The 19,104-nt window shown below is 39.8% G+C and overlaps 1 non-coding gene across 1 annotated transcript; it reads left to right on the forward strand.

Annotated features, from left to right (window-relative positions):
• The first annotated feature begins 1,853 nt into the window (after positions 1 to 1,853).
• LOC120281515 lies at positions 1,854 to 1,960 on the forward strand. The gene has a single exon (XR_005542654.1). It is a non-coding gene; the product is annotated as a small nucleolar RNA R71 (small nucleolar RNA).
• Positions 1,961 to 19,104: the final 17,144 nt, after the last annotated feature.

The following is a 19,104-nucleotide window of genomic DNA, read 5'->3' on the forward strand; positions in this document are numbered from 1 at the left end:
GTTTAAAATCACTTAGCTTGACATACCTTGCCTTACAACATTGGGGCTCATAGATGAGGGTTTCCCTCTTACCCATGACCTGAAAGCATGATGAACATAGTCTTTTGAAGGTAAAGGGGGAGTTATCGGATTTGTTACCGCATAAGGGTTCGCCACCCTTACTCTGTTCTTAGTCATCCACATTTGCCTTGGGGCATTTCTTGTGACGTCTCCTTGCATGCTTCATCTTCTGGAGCATCTTCTTCATGATCCCCTTGGTAGGTTGTACCTTCTCCTCTAGACCAAGCATTAAGACTTCTTCATCCTCCATTCCTTGGTCTAGCAACCCCTCATACAGATTTGGATTCATCATTTACTGCACATATTCATCAATTAGTTCATCGGTAGTGTCAAGAAAATAAAGAGTATCACCAAAGTCGAGAGAATGTCACATGGCTTCGTCAAGGTGGTATGTCAACTTGTAGTCGACAACGCTCAGTGTCAACTCCCCACCGTCTATTGCAATAAGTTCCTTGGAAGTGCGCAAGAATGGCCTCCCAAGTATCAAAGGAAAATCTACATCCTCGTCGACATCCAACACTACAAAGTCTACAGGAAATATATACTTGCCAACCTTAATAAGCACGTCTTCAATGATGCCCCTCAGATGACTCACCGTTCGGTCCACAAATTAAAGTGTCATCCGAGTAGGCCTAGGCTCTCCCAAGCCTAGCTTCTGAAAGATAGAGTATGGGATGACGTTGATACTAACACCTGAATCCGCCAATGCCATCTCTTCACCAAAATTACCAATGTTGCACGGGATGATGAAGCTTCTGGGGTCTTTCTTTTTGTTCGGCATATTCTTTTGCAAAATCGCCAAACAAGAGGCATCTAAGATCACCGATGCACTCTCCTCCGACTTTCTCTTATTGGTCAAAAAATCATTCAAAACCTTTACATACCGAGGCATTTGGGACAACGCCTCAATAAAAGGAATGTTAATGTGCAATTGCTTGAATAGACCTAAGAACTTCTTGTATTGCTCATCATTTTGATCGTTCTTCAACCTTGAAGGATACGGAATTCTTAGCTTGTAAGATGGGGGTGCCACCTCCTTCTCTTTGTTTACTCTCTCCTCTACCTACACGACCTTGGGTGCTTCAACATTGGTCTTCTCAGTTGGAAACCTACCTTCAACCTCACGACCGCTTCTCCAAGTGATTGTCTTCACATGTTCTCTCGAATTGGTTTTGGTGTTACTGGGCAAGCTTCCTTGTGGCCTCTCCGACAATGACTTTGCAATTTGACCCACTTGGTTTTCTAGATTGTGTAATGATGCGGTGTGGTTGTGAAGTATAGCTTTGACCGATTGGAACCTTGTATCTGATGATTGGATGAATCATGTCAAAGCTTTCTCTAAGTCGGTCATTCGGGTCTCGAAGCCTCAAACTTGATTCTCCATGTTCAGGGCTTGTTGTTGTTGTTGTTGGAAACCCGGTGGTACCATGGCTTTTTGTTGCCCTTGGTTATTCCAAGAAAAGTTGGGGTGGTTTCTCCATCCTTGGTTGTAGGTGTTGCTATAAGAATTACCTTGTCCTCTTCCCGAATTACCCACAAAGCCTACTTGTTCAGTTTGGGCTGAAGTAACTTGGGCTACCTAGGATTTAACCACATCAATTTCATGGAGTTCGACCACTTTCTTCCTTTCTCTTGCATTCTATTTGTAGCTATTCAAACCCATTTCTTTAATCAATTGCGTTGCTTTTCTGGGAGTCTAATTTCCCATTGTGCCTCCTGTGGTGGCATCTAGAAGTTGTTTGGTGCTTGAGCTCAACTTGTTATAAAATGTATTAATGATCATTCACTCAGGGAACCCATGTTGTGGACTCTTGCACAAAAGGTCTTCGAATCGTTCCTAAGTCTCAAACAAAGTTTCAAGTTCCATATGAACAAATAAAGATATCTCATTACGAAGCTTTGCCAATTTTCACGGAGGGAAGTACCTTACAAGGAAAGCTTTGACCATTTCATTCCATGTTGTGATGGAAGCTCTTGGCAATGAATGAAGCCACTATTTGGCCCTTCTTTCAAAGAGAATGGGAAAGCCCTCAATCAAATTACATCATCAGAAACCCCATTGATCTTCAACATGTTCCACACTTCAAGGAAGTTCTCAATTTGATTATTCGAGTCTTCATCAGCGAACTGATTAAATTGTGCAGACTATTGAACCATCTGAATAAAGGGCAGCTTCAACTCAAAATTCTACATTTCTCCTGGTGGCCTCACAATGCTCGATTGTGTCCCATAAATAGTAGGTCTAACAAAATCTAAAAGAGTTCTTCATTGGCCTTCTTGTTCAGCCATATTTTTTAGATCCTTCACCATCTATTTCAGCTGAATGATTCTGTTCTTGTATAGATTCTTTACCCCGTCAACAAAGTGTTGGTTCAAGTTCAAGATCACCTTCAACCAATGTCGAAGGGTTCCCTCGGGTCATAACATGGAGCTGCTATAAAAAAAACAAATTAGAATGATGATAGAATAGGAAAAGGTAAAATACAATAAACGATGAATAGCTAAATAGCAACGTGCAAAGTGTCACAAAAATGCCCCTTGGGTTATTGATTTAAGTGCAAGACCAACTATTATCTCTCTTAACTGATGCTTAATGAGGTGTGAAAATCCTAAAATACACGGTCCCTAACCTAAGGTCAACGGTGACTAACTGTACATTATGACCCGGTGGAGAAATTGCTCAGTCTCAACACCTCACACTGTGTATAGTTGCAAGAAGCTATAGGGATTCCAAGTGATAAACCCTATTCCTATATGTAGATATAACCCTTTAGTCCAGGCGAAAGACCCCTAGTCACAATTAAGCTCCAGATACTAAGGATTACTTCAATGCTTCACTGTATTGCTCGTGCAACTAGGCTTCAGCAGACTTCCTCTCTTAGCACTTCACTCTATTGTGACCGCAAAGAACTCTAGGAACATGGAGGTAGGATAAATCACACCGTAGGGGAAAGGGGATGCTCCACTACCTCTCGACTCACCCTCTCAACCCTCTCTAATTTAGCAATGTCTAACCCTCATAGTGTGTCACTCATCCACAAAAGCTACCAAGATGGACTCTCAACCCTGGTGTCATTCTAAGGGAGAAATTATTCAACAAGCATTCAAGATTGGAACTCAATTTAAAACATTAATTAAGGAAAACATAATTAAAGGTCAATGAAACAATAACATCCTAGGGTTTACAAGTCCAAGTACCCACTAGGGGGTTTAGCTCTCCATGGAGCAAGATACAATCAATACTGAAATCGAAAGTAAAAACATGTAATCCATAAGAAAACCCGCTCGGTATTCAAGTCAATAGTCTTGTGGAGTAGCCTTGTCCTCTCCAAAGGTCCTCTTGTCAAGCCTAGGGCACACCTCGCTAGATCGGTGCCGATAAAAGCTCCCCTAATAACTATCTTCCAAGAGAAACACGGTGTCAAAGTCATAGAACCGCTCCAAAACCCTTGCCAAAGCCTCTCTAAACCCTAGCCGTTGGCCTTCCAAAAGTTGGAAAAAAGATGGGGAGAAGGATGAAATATGGATCCCTAAATCGGTACAAGTTGCGGCTTTAGAAAGGGCATCCACACGGGCATGTGAAATTTCCACACGCCCGTGTGGATTTATGGAAATTTGATTTTCTGCCGGCTATGAACAGTAAATTCTATAGTAATATAGTAAATTACTACAGTGATTTTCTACATCAATCTACTATAGTACTCGGCCAAAATACTCCCATATCCACACTTTTCATCGAGCAAACATAAACGGGCACACATTTATGCCATAGATCGCATCACTTCTTCAATAAAATGCCATATTGATGAAGATCTTGCTATAATTTCACAAGTCAGAATACGCAAATGTGACTGGCTTTGTGCCCCTCCAAACCATGTAATTGCTTGAGCGCATGGAGGTTGGCACACATTCCAAGCAATGTAATTGCTTTGCTATCATTCTCATGTGTCCACTTCAAGATTCCATCAACATAATAGATTCATAATCTACTTTGGCTTCTTTCTTCTCTATTTGGCTCCACAACCTTATATGCTTAAAAGAACACAAATCACATGCATTAGTGATAAAATATGATAAAAAAATGCTCATCGTAAGAAAAAAAATACTTCATATTCTTACTACACAAACACTTATCATCTCTCCAAAGTTGGGGTAAAGATAGAGAAAGAACGGAAAGATTGATTTCTAAATCGGTACAAGTCTCGGCTTTATATGGGCTGGAATCGGGAATCCACACGCGTGTGTAAATTTGCAGGAATTTGATTTTCTGTGGCCTGCAAACAGTAACTGTTACAGTGATTTCCTACAGTACCAGCTACAGCACTCTGCGAAACCACTCCCGAATCCACACTTTTCATCAAGGCAATATAAACGGGCACACGTCTATGCTGTAGATTGCGTCTCTTCTTTAATAAGGGATAACATTGATGAAGATCTTGCTAGCATTACAAAAGTCAGAATACGCAAATGTGATTACCTTTGTGCCCCTCCAAACCATGTCATTGCTTGAGCACATGGAGGTTGGCACACATTCACGTATCTTAAAGCACAACTTGTGTCTTCACGTTTGATCACTCCAAGATTTCATCAACTAAGTGAAATCGCAATCTACTTTGGCTTCCTACCTCAATATTTGGCTCTACAACCCTACATGCACAAAAGTAACATGAATACACATATATTAGCACTAAAATCTGATAAAGATAATGCTCATCGTAAGAAAAGAATACTTCATATTACTAATACACAAGCACTTATCAGGCACTCAATAAATCACTAGCAACGAATTATTTACATTGATATATTAACGGGTAATTATGGAAAATTTTTTAAAGACCTCATAAATGAATCTTTCTTTTAATTCTGTGTAGATCATAATGACAACCAATAATGTAAATCCTCAAAATTTTTTGTTGTGATCTATCATGGAGAAGGACAAGCTCAATGGAACTAATTTCCTTGATTAGTCTCGAAACCTGAGAATTGTTCTTAGGCAAGAACAAAAATTGGAATCCATTGAGAAACTATTGCTTGAAGCACTGGCAAGGAACACTACGGATGCAGTTACAGAGGTATTCGACATGTCAAAGTATGACTCTAATGATGTTACCTGCCTTATGCTGGTCACCATAAGTCCAGAATTGTAAAAGTAGTTCATGGATATGGTGGCTTATGATATTATGAAGCATCTTAAGGAAATGTTCCATGAATAAGCCAGGCGTGAATGGTTCATAACCACAAAAGTGTTGACCTCCTTTAGGATGGCTCAGGGTATTTTCGTAAGTGCCCATATAATCAAGATGAAAGGGGTATATTGATAGGCTCGAGAAACTTGATGCACCGATCCGAAAGGAACTTGGGGTGGACCTTATCGTAGGGCCCTTGCCAGAATCTTATGATCAGTTTGTGATGCACTATAACATGCATTGTATGGATAAAAAACTTGTCGAACTGCATGGGATGCTTAAAAATACCAAGCAGATTATCAAGAAATCCATCCCAGTACTTATGGTATCAATGGATAAGGGAAAAGGAGGAAAGTGGAAGGATAAAGCCAAGTCCAAGCCAAAGGAGGAAGTTGGACCTTATTCCAAAGGCAAGGAGGCTAAGAAACCCAAGCCCGAACCTTAGCAGGAGGGTATGTGTTTTCACTACAATGAAGCTGGTCATTGGAAGAGAAACTGTCCACTTTACTTGGAAGAGATAAAGAAGAGAGGCAAGCCCTCTACGTCAGGTATCTTTATGATAGAAGTCAATCTCTCAATTTCTATATCATGGGTATTGGGTACCGGATGTGGTTCTCACATTTATTCAAATGTGTAGGGACACAGAAATAGGAGACGTTTGACTAAAGGAGAAGTTGACCTAAGAGTATCGAATAGAGCAAGGGTTGCTACAAAAGAGATAGAGCCAAGAGTTTGATCAATATTTTAGAGAGTGTGGAATAGTTTTAGAACTTACTCCTCCGGGAACACCTCAGTGGAATGGTGTATCAAAAAGAAGAAATCGCATTTTATTGGATATGGTTTGATCAATGATGATTCAAGCTGGTCTTCCAATATCCTTTTGGGGATATACCCTTGAGAATGCTACATTCCTACTAAATAGAACTTCAACAAAGTAGTTAAAAAGACACAATATGAGATATGGACTGAGTGCAAGCCTAATATAACTTTTCTACGAATTTAGAGTTGCGAGTAACATGTTAAAAGGTTAACATCGGACAAGCTTGCATCTAAGTCCAATAAATGCCTATTTGTGGGGTATCCCAAGGAAACTAAGGGATACTATTTCTGCAACCCTAATGAGAACAAAGTGTTTATTACTCAAAATGTTGATTTCTTAGAGAAGGAGTTTCTTATTGATAAGTGTCTAAATGTAGGTATTTTCCTATGTGTATCTTATGCACTTTGCATGTATTTTGTGAGGTTTGATGTCTGTTTTGCGCTTAATCATGTACTATTTGCTTTTTAGGGCACAAGGAAGCCATGGAAAACACGAGTATATTATTTAGGAGAAAATGGAAGAAAACATTCCCAAAGTACTGTAGTGGAGTCACAGAAGCAGAGTTTATGTAGCTAAGTACTGTAGCGACACTGTAGCAGTGGGACGGTTTGAAGCTGTCTGCCCATAATTTCATGCGGCCCCCATACTACCTAGTATGGAGGCTGTATGCACCCCGTACAGACCCTGTATGCATCCCGTATCCACTCCGTATGAATCGCAAATCTTGGTTTTTTTTAGAGTTATATGGTGCTTATATGGCCCCTATACGGCCCGTATGCTTTGGAGAGTATAAATACCGAGTTCTAAGGCAGAAAGAGGGGACTTTTCCTTGCCTGTTCGAGGCGCTGCCACCATACCTCTTTGTTGCCTTTTGGCCATCTTTCGGCAGAGATTCTTTGGGGAAACGAGCACACATCATCAGCAAGAGGGAGAGGAACAAAGGAGAAGGAGTTGAAGTGAAGATCTAGGTCATTATCGACAAACTTGTGAAGCTTCATCCATTCAAGGGGATCATGACCTAGAGGGGTTTTAATTACTTCTTTTATGTTTTTGTCTTCCTTATATGTTGTATAAGTGTCCCTTATCAAGAGGAATTAATTTATTGTTTTGTTTGGATTTGGATGAACCCTAGGGTGTATTCTTGTATAAGAACTTGAGATGTTCTTCATCATTTTATTTGATGGTTGTTTGAGATTCAATCTTTCATGCTTTGATGCTTTGAATTACATTTATGGAGAAATCCGTAATTCTATTATGAGTTGTATGCGTAGATGTGACCTAGTCATGCGTACTAGATCTAGGAGAGTTTGAAAGGGGATACTTTTGCCGACACACCGAGAGATCGGCTGTTGGTAGCCCTCGACTACTAGGTTTAAGCTGAAGAAGAATAGGTTTACTCCTATTAGGGATTTCCTTTAACTTAATATGATCGTAGGTGTGTTGATCCGGAAGAGATTCCAATTGGCATTCGTATGGGATCAGGGGTTAGTTACCGAGAGATTGGGGCTAATTTACCATCCTACTTTGGGCCTTCATGACAACTCTAGGAGAATTCTTTGTCCAAACACTCCCTTCTCAGGCTTCATACTCCCTTGTTAGTTTACATCCGTGTGCTAGTTACCCGGCCATAGGATTAGCTTAGGTTAGTTTATTTTGTTTTATTTGTTCTTCTTACTAAGGATTGTAGGCTAGATAATAGTTGAAGAGTGAGTAATAGTACTTCCTTGGCCCCGTGGAATATGAGCCCTGTGTCACTCACAAGGTATTACATGGTGATCCCGTACACTTGCGGAGAAGCAATCAAGTTTTTGGCGCCGTTGCTAGGGACCACTCAAGAATATTAAGAAAGGTTGTAGTCTATTGCTCTAGCTATTCTTCTTTCTTTTGGTAAATATTTGTCTTTCTATGTTTCTTTTACCCCTTTTGTCCATAATTATTTATTTTCCTTCTTTATTGTTTTCTTTGTTAGTTTATTGATTTTAGTTTTGTTTGTTGACATAGGGCCATGGATTTTAAAGAAAAATTGTTGGCCGCCAAATTGTTTGCACTTCATAAAAAGATGGAAAATTTTCTTGCCATGAAAGAAAGCCAAGGTTACAATCCACATTGGGGAGGGCACCAAAGTTCTTCAACACAACATCATACTCAACAGTGGGAATGCCCTCACCAACGATTGCTACATGAGCCCTCCATTCAAGAACCGTGCCATTACCAAGCTCCAATCGACCATAGTAAGCAACTTAATCAATGGGGTTTCAATACACAAGATGTGTTTGCAAGATTCATTATGAATGCGGATGCTGAACTTGAAGCCTTGAATGCCACAATTTTTAATGCCCAACAATCTCTTCAAAGTGGGAAAACAAGATGGGAGAGTATTCCAATATATCGACCGAGTTGCCATGAACTATTGAAGACATATATTGGAATGGCATTAGAAAGGAAGAGAACAAAGGTGAAATTGAGGTGGAAGTTGGCATTGAGGTGTTGGAGGTTTAAGAAGAAATTGATGTAGAACCAATACCTTTTGAGGAAATACTAGATGTTACTCCTCAAGGTTAAATTGAAGAAGAAAAGGGGGAGGATAAGATCATGGCCATGGAAGCATTTGAGAAAGTTGAAGAAACTCCATCTACCACATTTGAAGACACTACTTGCCTCAATATCGTCCATTCCATCAAGCAATCACTGATTTTTAAGTACAGAGACAAATTTTCCGGAATTGTATTTGAAGACGTGGGGAGGAAACCAAAGTTATCCTTCAACTCACCGATGCGAGGCTTAGACAATTCCCAACCAAAACTTTCTCCTTGGCGGCCAAAGCAAACCTTATGGGCACTTGAAGTTCATCATACCATGGCTGAGAAACAAATTGTGGATAGGATGTTAAAGCCACGAATTGATCCACCTATGCAAAGCTTGACAAGTTCTCGACAAAACTTGTTCCTTTGGAAGCCCAAGAAACTCATTGGGATGATCCAAGGTAACTTTCCAAGAGTTAAAGAAGAAAATGTGGGTAAGAGGTTAAGGATGTCGAATGACCCATCCATGCTGAGCTTAAATAACTCTCGACCAAAGCTTTGTCCTTGGAGGCCCAAGCAACTTTGTGGTGGGGTACTCAAAGGAATTCTAGTCAGGACCAAAGAAGAAGTGGGAGGAGGTTCAAACCATCTAAGGATCCGCCCAAGTTTAAGTTACACAATTCCCCGCCCAAGCTCTTTCCATGGAGGCCAAAAGGTAACTCATGCTTCGCCTTCAATTTGACACCATCCAGGAAGGTATGTTTCGTATTTCCTGGTAGTTCTTATGCGACTTCTAGCTGGGATAAACACACCATTTTCAAACCTCCTTAGCTAAGAAAGAGGTACGTCAGGCTCATGACGTTAAACAAGCGCTTGTTTTGAGGCAACCCAAACTTTCAGAGTGTTTTCCTTCCATTTTTTGTATTCTATGTCTTAGTTCATTTCTATTTTCGTATTTCTTAGGCTTTTGTTTGTTTTTGAATAAGTTCATGCTCACACACTTTGCACATTGTTGTCATCGATTTTATTGTGGTTTATTTGTGCAACTTCTTGAGAAACTCATGTTTTGGTGTCATTTCATGCGCTTGATCATGGTTTTATTCATTTCATTCATTTTTGGAGAAGTTTTTGAGCTTGCCATATCATTATTACATCATTTGGAGCTGGATTTCAGAGATTAGAGAGCATGCAAAAGTCATACGACCATCCATAGACCGTATGGAGACCGTTTGGGACCAACACAGAGCCGAACCAGTGGCTCGGCTTTGTCCCAGACGGCCCCCCATACGGCCCCCATACGGGGCCATCAAGGACACCAGCCAGAATACCTGAAGGCCCTTTCGGGTCATACGGCCCCCATACAGCCATATTGGGCCGCATGGCCCGGTTCTTGCCCATTTAATCCTCCTCTCTCTTCTCTCTCTTCTCTCTTTTCTCTTTCTTCCATTCTCTTGTTTTCTATCTTTTTCCACCGATTTTTTCTCTTCTTTCTCACCTATTTCTGGGCCAAATCCTCTCATTTCTTCTCCTAAATGTTCTCCTCATCCATTGGAGACTTCGATCTAGTGGTTTTTCTCAAGTTTAACGCAAGTTTTCTCAAGATTTCGTCGGTAAGCTCTTTGATGCCCTAGTTTTATCTTCTTTATGTTCCTTGCATTCTTGGAGTTTATGTTTGGATTTTATCAAGTATTTGGCTTGGTTTTTGTGGTGTGATTGTTATGGATGAAGTCTCTCTCAATTTATGTAAAACATTTTTCTATTTTCATATTTTTGGGGAGGTTCTTTTGAAGTGAACAGTACCCATACGGCCCCCATACACCCATATGGCCACCATACACCATATTTTTCATTGTTTCTTCATCTCTTACACTACATTTTGAATCATATTGAATTCCTCTTTGGTTGATTAGGTTTTTCATGGTTTGTAGGAATAATGGGGATGGAGAAATTGACAGCAACCATGGAGTTATGTTTAGAACATACGGGTGACCACATTTTTGGAAGAGAATACCATAGAGCAAGATGTCATTTTGTGATGTGAAACCTAACTCTAAGGACAAATACTATCATTGACACTTCATTTTATTGTTTTGACTTTATTTTCTATTTTTTATTTTTTTGTGTTCTTGTTGTGTTTTATTTTAGTTTTTGCATGATTACTCCCAATCTCTTCTTTGTAAATTTTTGTGGATTGATGAAGTCCCCTTTCTGCCTCACAAGGCATTAAGGGAATTTCGTGAGCTTTCCAAGCTTAGAATGGAGGTCAGATCCGACATGTGCTGCTCACCACACCTTTGGTCGGGTCATACCTCATGACGAGCTCAAGATGAACCTGGGAAGTTCGTTTTCACCTTCCTCTATTATTTTCATTGCTACATCTAGCATGCTTATCATGATTAGTGTAAATTGAGGGCAATCTCCAACACTAAGTGTGGGGATGGGTGTATTTCATATATTAGCACCGTTGTTTACATGCTTGTGTTACCTATGATGGTTTTGTTCATTCTTGTAAGATTCTTTAAGCTTAGATTATTGATTGATGTGAGTTACTTGTTTTTTATGCTTTATTGAATCCTATTTCACCCCTAGTATTTTTTTGTGCACTGAATTTTTTGTCGATGCCCTGGGAATAGCAAATGTGACTATTCTAACTCTCTTGTATGCTTAACACACTACTTTGAATACTTGGCCTTAAAACACTAAGTTCTATCTTTTGATGTTTTCTTAAGAACTTCTAAGTCTTGTTGAGCTAATCCTAGTTTTGTGGCATGTAGTGTACTCTGAAGATGTGATCTAGGGTGAGTGTGTGAAAAAAAATATGAGTCTATATAAGTATTCCTCTGCTACTTAATTATAAATGTTTCTATGTAGGCTATAATCCAGTAGTTGGGTGGCTCTTGTGCCTAACCAGCATGTGCACCTTCCAGAAAGATTTCAAAATGATTTTAGTGCAGTCTATGTTAGTTGGATTCGAAAATAAAGTAAAATAAAAATAAAAAGAAATTAATGATGAAATGAAAATAAAAACCCTAGTGATCTCCTTGAGTACCTACCAAAGGTTTGAGAAGAAAGAGGATTTAGTTTCGAGCTATAGAATTAGAAGTATCTTACTTGGCCATTGAAGTAGCACTTAGTAGTTTAAGACTTTGTATTCTTTGTATGTGGAGTGATTAGCATCTAGAGCTGCACTGATTGAAGTCCTTAGGCTAGACCAGATCAGGGCAAATAAGATAAAAGATTCACTTACACGGCACAGACATATTAGGGGTGAGATGGGGTATATTTTTATTATGCTTATTGACTATAACTCAACATCTATTTGTCATTGTCCATTGCTTTTAGATTCTTATACTTGCTTGAGCCGGAGGTAATGCGTTTAGCAACTTATCAGTCTCTTTGTTTTTCATGAGTTGTTTGCTTGGAGACAAGCAACGCTTAAGTGTGGGGGATACTTGATAAGTGTCTAAATGTAGGTATTTTCCCATGTGTATCTTATGCACTTTGCATGTATTTTGTGAGGTTTGATGCCTGTTTTGCGCTTAATCGTGTACTATTTGCTTTGTAGGGCACAAGGAAGCCATGGAGAACACGATGATATCATTTAGGCGAAAAGAGAAGAAAACAGTCCAGAAGTACTATAGCTGAGTTATAGTAGTAACACTGTAGCAGCAGGACGGTTTGAAGCTGTCTGCCAAGAATTTCATGCGGCCCCCATACTACCCAGTATGAAGGCCGTATGCACCCTGTATGGACCCTGTATGGAACTCGTATGAAGCTCAAATCTAGGGTTTTTTATGGTTATACGGCGCTCATATGGCCCTTGTACGGCCATATGCTTTGGAGAGTATAAATACCGAGTTCTAGGGCAGAAAGAGGGGATTTTTCCTTGGTCGTTTGAGTCGCTACCACCACACTTCTTTGGAGCCTTTCGGCCATTTTTCGGTGGAGATTCTTGTGGGAAACGAGCAGACATCATCAACAAGAGGGAGAGGAGAAAAGTAGAAGGAGTTGGAGTGAAGATCTAGACCATTATCGACAAACTTGTGAAGCTTCATCAACTCAAGGGGATCACGACCTAGAGGGAGTTTTCATTACTTCTTTTATGTTTTTGTCTTCCTTATATGTTGTATAAGTGTCCCTTATCATGAGGGATTAATTTATTGTTGTGTTTGGATTTGGATGAACCCTAGGGTGTATTCTTGTGTAAGAACTTGAGATGTTTTTCTTCATTTAGTTTGATGGTTGTTTGAGATTCAATCTTTCATGCTTTGATGCTTAGAATTACATTTATGGAGAAATCTGTAAATCTATTATGAGTTGTATATGTAGATGTGACCTACTCACACGTACTAGATCTAGGAAAGTTTGAAAGGGGATACTTGTGCCGACACGCCGAGAGATAGGGTGTTGGTAGCCCTCCATTGCTAGGTTTAAGCCGAAGAAGAGTAGGTTTAGTCCTATTAGGGATTTCCTTGAACTTAATGCGATCATAGGTGTGTTGATCCGGAAAATATTCCTATTGGTATTCGTATGGGATCAAGGATTAGTTACCTAGAGATTGGAGCTAATATACTCACGAAGTCTCTAGGTCTTAACTATCATCAATGTATCTTTAAACCATCCTAGTTTTGACCTTAATGACAACCCTAGGAGGATTCTTTGTCCAAACACTCCCTTCTCGTGCTTGATACTTCCTTGTTTGTTTAGATCTGTGTGCTAGTTACCCGGCCATAGGATTATCTTAGGTTAGTTTGTTTTGTTTTATTTGTTATTCTTACTAAGAATTGTAGGCTAGATAATAGTTGAAGAGTGAGTAATAGTACTTCTTGGCCCCGTGGAATACGACCCCTGTGTCACTAACAGGGTCTTACTTGGAGATCCCGTACACTTACAGGGAAGCAATCACTTATCAAGAAGAACAGTGGGAGAGGATTACAAGTTGAGGAGGTTCAGGTACCACAGATTCCTGTAGAGGATAGTTTGGAAATAGAAACGGATTCACAAAGAGTTGTGGAACCTAAACCCATTAGATAACAACCAAGAAAGTCTGGTAGGATTCATCAAGAGCATGAGAAATATGGTTTTATGATTAATGACAATCAAAGTTTAGAGCTATTGTACCAGGATGATCCCATCAACTACAGAGAGGTAATTAAAAGATCTAATTCGGATAAATGGCTTGGTGCTATGAAATCCAAAATGTAATCGATGTATGATAACCAAGTATGGACTTTGATTGATCCATCAAAGGTGCTAAGATCATTGATTGCAAATAGATTTTCAAGCGTAAGGCTGATAACACCTTCAAAGGTAGACTAATGGCAAAAGCTTTCAGACAGACTCATAGTATTAACTATGATTAAACCTTTTCACCAGTAGTCATGCTCAAATCCATTAGTATTATGAGACATGGCAAATGTATGTCAAAATGACTTTCCATAATGGAAACCTCTGTGAGGATTTGTACATGACACAGCCTAAGGGATTTGTCGATCAGAAGAACCCTAACAAGGTGTGCAAGCTATTGAGGTCCACTTATGGACTAAAGCAAGTATCCCATAGTTGGAACCTCCATTTTGATGTAGCAATCAGAGGGTTTTGGCTTTCTCAATAATGAGGATGAGCCTTGTGTGTATAAGAAGGTTAGTGCGATCATAGTCATTTTTCTTGTGTTATATGTCGATGACATCTTGCTTATTGGAAACGACATCCTGAGATTGTTAAATTTAAAGCAATGGTTAGGGAAGTGTTTCTCAATGAAGGACTTAGGTGAAGCTAAGATTATACTTGGTATAAAGATCTATAGGGATAGATCACAACTGCTTTTGGGAGTAAGTCAAGAAAAGTACATACATACGATACCGAAATAGTTCAGTATGTCTAACTACAAGAAAAGATTTTTACCCATGTCTCAGGTGGTTGTTCTAAGTAAAAGGGATTGTCCTCATACTGAAGAACAAAGGAAACACATGAGTAAGATCACTTATGCATCTGCTATAGGATCAATCATATATGCCATGCTATGTACTAGGCTGGATGTCACACATGCACTAGGCATAACTAGCAAAATCCAACAGGATCCAGAGGAACACCATTGTTCTACTATCAAGAGTATTCTTAAGTAATTGTAAAGGACTAAAGATTGTTTCTTAGTGTCCGGTGGTGAGAAGGAGCTCATTGTAATGGGTTACACTGATGCTGCATTTCAAACCAATGTCGATGATAGTAAATCGCAATCCGGTTATGTGGTTTGCTTCAATTGAGGTGCTGTAAGCTGGAAGAGCACAAAACAAGACACCGTTACTGACTCTACCATAGAGTCTGAGTATATAGCTACATCGGATGCTGGTAAGGGGGCAGTTTGGCTTAAGAGGTTCCTTACTAGATTAGGAGTTGTCCCAAGCATCCAAGATCCAGTAAACCCCTTTTGTGACAACAACGGGGCCATAGCGAAGGCCAAGGAGCCTCGGTCACACTAGAAGTCCAAACCCATACTCCAGAGATTCCATCTCATTTGAGAGTTTATTTTGGGGATCTTGTTCAAATCTTTTGCCTATCTTTTGGAGAGAGTGCGGCTAGGGTTTTGGGAAATTTTTGCTAGGAGTTTGGAGAGTCTATATGACATTCGACATTGATTTCCTTCACAAGAGATCTATTGGGGGAGCTTTCTAACAATGTCCCTTGCGTGTGACCCGCAAGCGCATGTGTTTGTGGAGTAATAAATCCCAGATAAGTGGGGTATCATATCCATAGTGAGTAGGGAGTAAAAATATTTAAAATGCTACTTAACCATGTGAAAGTGAACAATGATAGTGTCGATAAAATGTAATGTGAACAAAGATAAAAGAAACAAGAATGAGAGGCACAAGTAAGTGAGAGTTAAGGAAATCGATAGAAGTGAGGTACTCGAACAATGCTCCCTCTTGAATTAACGTTTCAAGTGCAAGACCAACTATTATACTTCCTAATCAATGATCAATGAGTCTTGGAAATTCTTAAGCACACGGTCCTAAATCTAAGGTCAACCATGACTAACTCTACACTATGTCCTAGTGGAGAAATCATGCAATCTCAACACCTCAGACTGTGTAAAGTTTCATGGAGTTCTAATGAATACAAGTGATAAACCGTCTTCTTATGTCTAGACCTAACACTTTGGTACAGGCAAAAGGCTCCTAGTCACATTTAAGCCCCAGAGACTAGAGTCACTTCAATGCTTCACTCTGTTCCTCATACAATTAACCCCAACGGAGTTCATCCTCTAGAACTTTACTCGATTGTGACAATAAAGAACTCAAGCAAAATGGAGGTAGGATAAATCACACCGGAGGGGAAAAGGGGTGTTCCGCTACCTCTTGACTCACCCTCTTAACCCTCTCCAATCAAGCAATGTCTAACCCTCGTAGTGTGTCACTCATCTACAATGGTTACCAAGATGGACTCTCTACCCTAGTGTCACTCTAAGGGAGAAATCATTCAACAAGCATTCAAGATTGGAACTCAATTGAAACATCAAATAAGGAAAGCATAATTAAAGATTAATGAAAAAAATAACATCCTAGTGTTTACAAAATCGAAGTACCCACTAGGGGGTTTAGCTCTCCATGGAGCACAATACAATCAACAATGAAATCAAAATTAAAAATAAGTGTTGCATAAGAAAACCCCTTCGGTATTCATATCGATGGTCTTGTGGAGTAGCCAAGTCTTCTACAAAGGTCCCCTTGTCTGGCCTAGGGCACACCTCGCCGGATCGGTGCCAACGAAAGCTTCCCCAATAACCTTCCTCAAAGTGGAGCGCGGTGTTGAATACTTAGAACCACTGCAAAGATGTGTCAAAAGCCTCTCTAAACCCTAGCCGACGGCCTCTCTAAAGATGGATGAAAGTTGGAGAAAAGGGGATAAGAAGATCCTAAAAATCGTGATGAATCGCGTCTTAAATTGGGCTGGAATCGGGAATCCAGACGCCTATGTGGATTTTTCCCACATACTTGTTGAATTTCCACACGGCCGTGGGGAATTTCCATACGCCCATGTGGATTCTCTGAAAATCCTGTTTTTGGCCGGCTACGAACAATAACTGCTACAGTACTTGCTATAGTGTTTTGCTACAGTACCTACTACAGTACTCTGCCAAAACATCCTAATTCTACACTTTTAATCGAGGCGACATAAAGAGGCACACATTTATGCTGTAGATCGCACGTCTTCTTCAATGAAAAGCTTCATTGGTGAAGATCTTGCTATCATTGCACAAGTCAGGATACGCAAATGTGACTGCCTTTGTGCACCTCCACCTCATTGTAGTGACTTGAATTCATGGAGGTTGACACACATTCACGTATATTGGAGTCCCAATTGTGTTTTCACGTTTGTTCCTTCCAAGATTCCACTAAATAATTCATTTACGATCTACTTTTGGCTTTTTTTCTCAATACTTAGCTTCATAACCCTACATGCGCAAAAGAACACAAATACACGTGTATTAACCCTTAAACCTGCTAAAAATAATGGTCAACATAAGGAAAGAACACTTCGCATTCTTATCAGACAAGCACTTATCAAACTCCCCCTCACTTAAGCTTTTGCTTGTCCTCAAGCAAAAATAACACATTGAAGCATAAAAGAAGGAAATATTGAAAATGCTCAGCCTTAGGTTCACCAAAGCATGCAAAGAGAGCATTCTACAAGTAAGGGAAATTTCAACAATAAATACGAAAAATCAATGCTCTAGCTAAAAACTTGAATAAAAAAGGACAACTAACCCGAGATCGTGTATGTGTATGTAAACACACTCAAGTAAACCCAAAGTAAACTCCTCAATGTTCCAAGCATAAGGGACTTATTTAACTACAAAATGTAACAAAACTAAAAGATGGTAGTAGCTTCACACATCCTCTAAGGTAGCCCTTTCCGAAGCAGCCGCTAAAGTGGCTTTCACACTTTCGAGGTGGTAGCTCTTTCTACCGAGGTGGTAGCTTTCACTCATCCCATGAGATAGCTCTTTCTCTCATTACGGCATAACTAGTATCTGACTTATGAGAGTAGCTTCATACTGTTGGCAATGTAGATCTTTCCACTAAAAAATGCACAACTAAACAATATATCTATTTTTTTTCTTTTCTTTATCCAAATTTTTTAAGGAAAATAACACAATAAACAAAACTAATTAGTCACTTAAACATCGAGTTTCATGAGCGAGTGGTGCAATAAGTGTCAATCGGGCAAAAATTCCTAGAAATTCAAGAACAAACTAGAACATGAAAAAAATTCAATGTTAAAATTCTCCTAAACTCAAGAATATAATCATTGCAACTAAGGTGAACCTCCATTGGCTACGTGAGCATGTATGTTAATCAAAATTTGTACAAAGGACATGTGCAATGTGAACTCCTCCCACACTTAAGATGTACATTGCCCTCAATATACGCATGCAAGCACAATAAAAGTAATACAATTTAAAAACACATGTGGGAGTACGCAATTGAAACAATTCTCCCTTGACTCCTAGTGGTGCGTTTAATGGAGCTAAGTCCTTGGGAGTGAAGTTCCAACGGGTCATGAAGCACACACGGCCAAGTGTAAAACAACTTGAAAGTGTCCATGTCTAGTTCTCAATTCCCATACTGACAAGACCATCTACACGCGCACATAAGGGGGTTCAGTGAAGCTCAAAAAACACAAATGACTCGAGCTTATAAAAGATAGAGCAATGAAATACAACTCGAGATAAAAATAAAAGATAAACTCAAAAGGAAGATCCTTTCTGAGTATATAAGTCCAAAATAAAATGCAAAAATAAAATACGGAAAATAAGAACAAAGAAGGTAAAGATGCCTCAAGTGTCGGTGTCAATTGCTGGTGCATTAGTTGCCACTGCTGGTGAAGATGATGCTGATGATGCAAAATAAATGAAGATTGGGTGAAGAAAAAAGAAAAAGAAGGTTACCGACAAAATGAGAATGAAAGAATAGAAAATGGCCGGTAAACTCAAGTAACAACCCTCTAAAATGATGATGAGAGGTCGGTAGAGTGCAAAAATGCGTTCTTAGAATGTTTGGGATTGAAAAGATGAAAAGGCAAAATAAATTTGTAAAGAGAAAACACAGCCTTTTTGAGTTCTTTACATCCACACGGGCGTGTGGAAATTACCCACGCTAGTGTGCCTCCACAAGAGAGACCCACAAGGGTAGACGCACGCCCCTTTGTTCTCTCAGGAAAACACTCTAAGCTTCTGAACGCAATCACAAGGGTGTGCAAAAATTACCCACGCCCATGTGGCTGACCCACAGGGGCAGACTCACGCCCCTATAGTTTCTCTATCTAACTGAGAAAACTCTCTAAGTATTTCACACGCCCGTGCAGGAATTCCACACTGGCGTGGACCTTTACAGGGCCAGCTCACAGGGGCACCCACATGCCCCTGTGAATTCTCAGGATGGAAGAGAGCTCTTCTACAGAGATCTACACGGCGTGAGAAAATTACCCACGCGTGTGTATAGCTCAGGATCATCCA

The sequence above is a fragment of the Dioscorea cayenensis genome, chromosome 17 (assembly GCF_009730915.1).
Source record: "Dioscorea cayenensis subsp. rotundata cultivar TDr96_F1 chromosome 17, TDr96_F1_v2_PseudoChromosome.rev07_lg8_w22 25.fasta, whole genome shotgun sequence".
Lineage (NCBI taxonomy): Eukaryota > Viridiplantae > Streptophyta > Magnoliopsida > Dioscoreales > Dioscoreaceae > Dioscorea > Dioscorea cayenensis.